Below are 3,113 nucleotides of genomic sequence, written 5' to 3' on the forward strand. Positions count from 1 at the left end.
TATGGAGAGAGAGAGAGGGAGATCACTCCAAGGATCTTCAGAGGAAAGCCGGATGAAAGGACAAAGTCCATTTGTACACATAAATTTTTCCCTGGGGGGGGGGGGTCTGGGGACTGTCTAGCCTGGATGTCAGTCTGTTTCTTCTCTCTTGCCAGCTCCTTATGGAATTGTCATGGCTTGACAATGATAGTGGAGTAGGCAAAAGCATAAACCGATCTGGGACCAAGCTAGAGAGTATTTCTGAGCGCACCCCAGAGTGGCGGAGGTGTTTCTGTGTATTCCCCCTGATGAACGGACAGTGAAAGGGCACAGACTACAGCTCTAGAGGTGTTACGAGACTATTTAAATAGTATGGGAAGCACTCCATTCTACAAGTGGTGCATATTGGTTTACCAGAACAATGATTAACCACTGAAGGACTGCACTAAGAGGAATAGAGAAACATAACTGCTGTTAAACAGTAGGATACTTTTATTAGGGCATGAGATACAGGTGCAACTAGGACTAAATGCCACATAACAGGCCTGGGACTGGTAATAGAATTACCTCTAGTCAGTGGCAGTAGTTCTAAAACCAACACGATGGGACGGAAAAGTGTACTTAGGATCAACGAAGCCAAATCGATACTACTGTCTCTTGGAAGGTGGAAGTTGAGCACAAACAAGCTTCAGATGAATCCACTTCCGGAAGTGGAACGCTAATGAAGGGAATGAATACAACTACGCTCTATACATGAGTCATTTATATTTTTATTTAACCTTTATTTAACTAGGCAAGTCAGTTAAGAACAAATTCTTATTTGCAATGATGGCCTACCCCCTAGTCATGATGATGATGCATTACTACCTCCTACCTCGCACATGCCTCCCCCTCCTCATTTTCTCTCTATTCCTCCTCATATTCTCTCTATTCCTCATCTTCTCTCTCCACCTCATCTTCTCTCAATTCCTTGTCTCACCTCCTCATCTTCTCTCGATTCCTCCTCTCTGTAAGGTGTGCGTGTTGGTGGCAGGGAAGTCAGGTGCAGGAGAGTCATTTAACAAGAATTCACAAACTACAAAAACCAAAATATACAAAAAAAAGTATAAAATGGGTACAAAACCCGTGGCGCACCAACACATACTAGCACTAACATACAGTCAAACAATCTCCAACAAGGACATGAGGGGAAACAGAGGGTTAAATACACAACATGTAATTGATGGGATTGGAACCAGGTGTGAAGGAAGACAAGACAAAACCAATGGAAAATGAAAAATGGATCAGTGATGGCTAGAAGATCGTCGACGTCGACCGACGAACACCACCCGAACAAGGAGAGGGACCGACTTCGGCAGAAGTCGTGACACTCTCCACTTCCTCATCTTCTATCCATTCCTCCTCTCCCCCTCCTCATCTTCTCTCTATTCCTCCTCTTCTCCCCCTCATCTCTCTCTATTCTTCATCTCCACCTCCTCATCTTCTCTCTCCACCTCGTCGTCTCTATTCCTCCTCCTCTTTTTTCTATTTCTCCTCTCCACCACCAAATCTTCTCTCTATTCATCCTCATCTTCTCTCTATTTCTCCTCATCTTCTTTATTCCACCTCCTCAGCTTCTCTCTATTCCTCCTCATCTTCTCTACCTCCTCATCTTCTCCTCTACCCTTTTCTAATCAATATATACAATATATACAGGGTCAGGTCCAGGGTCAGTAGCTATATACAGGATCAGTTCAAGGGTTAGTAGCTATATACAGGGTCAGTTCAAGGGTCAGTAGCTATATACAGGGTCAGGTCCAGGGTCAGTAGCTATATACAGGGTCAGTTCCAGGGTCAGTAGCTATATACTTGGATTACAGACACTATTTATAGCTACTGACCTGAGGGCCAGTATATAGCTTACTGACCTGAAACTGACCGTATATAGCTATGACCCTGTATTATAACTACTGACCTTGGAACAGTCCGCATATCTACTACTGAGACTGTATAAAACTAGAACCCTGGAAGCCTGTAGTATATAGCTACTGACCCTGGAACGACTGATAATATAGCTACTGACCCTGGAACCTGCGCCTGTATACTAGCTACGGACCCTGAACTGACCCTGATAAGCTACTCACCCCTGGAACACATTTTAAGCACTCACCCTGGAACTTGGACACTATTGTTATAGCTACTGACCGACCTTGCTGGAACTGACCCTGTATATAAGCTACTGACCTGAGACCTGCTGCTAATTATCGCTACTGACCCTGTAATACTACTGACCTGGAACAGACTTATATAGCTACTGAACCCTGGACGACACTATTTATAGCTACTGACCCTGGAAGTGATCCTAGTATATAGCTACTGACCGCCTGAACTGACCGTATATAGCTACTGCCGGACGACTGTTAGACCTGACCTGAACAGTCTGTATTATAGCTACACTGGAACGCTGATCACATGACCCTACGTGTCCTATATACTACTACCCTTGAAGCAGATCCTGTATTACTACTGACCCTTGGAACGACCTGTATATATTGTAAATATATTGATTAGAAAAGGGTAGAGAGAGAGAGGAGGGTAGAGAAGATGAGGAGGAATAGAGAAGAAAGCCTGAGGCAGGGTGGAATAAAGAAGCATGAGAGAAATAGAGAGAAGATGAGGATGATACGAGAGAAGATTTGTGTGGAAGGCAGAATAGAAAAAGAGGAGGAGGATAGAGACGACGAGGTGGAGAGAGAAGATAGGGTGGAGATGAAGCGATAGAAGAGAGATTAGGGGGAGAAGAGGAGGAATAGAGAAAGAATGAGGTGATATGAGATAGGAGAGAAAATGTAAGAAGAGGTGGAGATCGGGGGAATAGAGGAGAAGATGAGGAGGAATTAGAGAGAAGATGAGGAGGTAAGGGGAGGAATAGAGAGAGATGAGTGGTGAGGGGAGGGAATAAGAAGAGAAAGATGAAGGTGGAAGGAGAAATAGGAGAGAAGATGAGGAGGAATTAGGAAAGAGGCTGGCAAGTTGGAAGGAAAATAAAAGAATAGGAGGTGGAGGGGACTGAATAAGAGAGAAGTGGAAGGAGGAATAGAGAGAAGAGGATGTGGTGGAGAGGAGGAATAAGAGAGAAGAGGGGATGTGGTGGA

This window comes from Salvelinus sp. IW2-2015, linkage group LG18 (assembly GCF_002910315.2).
Source record: "Salvelinus sp. IW2-2015 linkage group LG18, ASM291031v2, whole genome shotgun sequence".
Classification (NCBI taxonomy): domain Eukaryota; kingdom Metazoa; phylum Chordata; class Actinopteri; order Salmoniformes; family Salmonidae; genus Salvelinus; species Salvelinus sp. IW2-2015.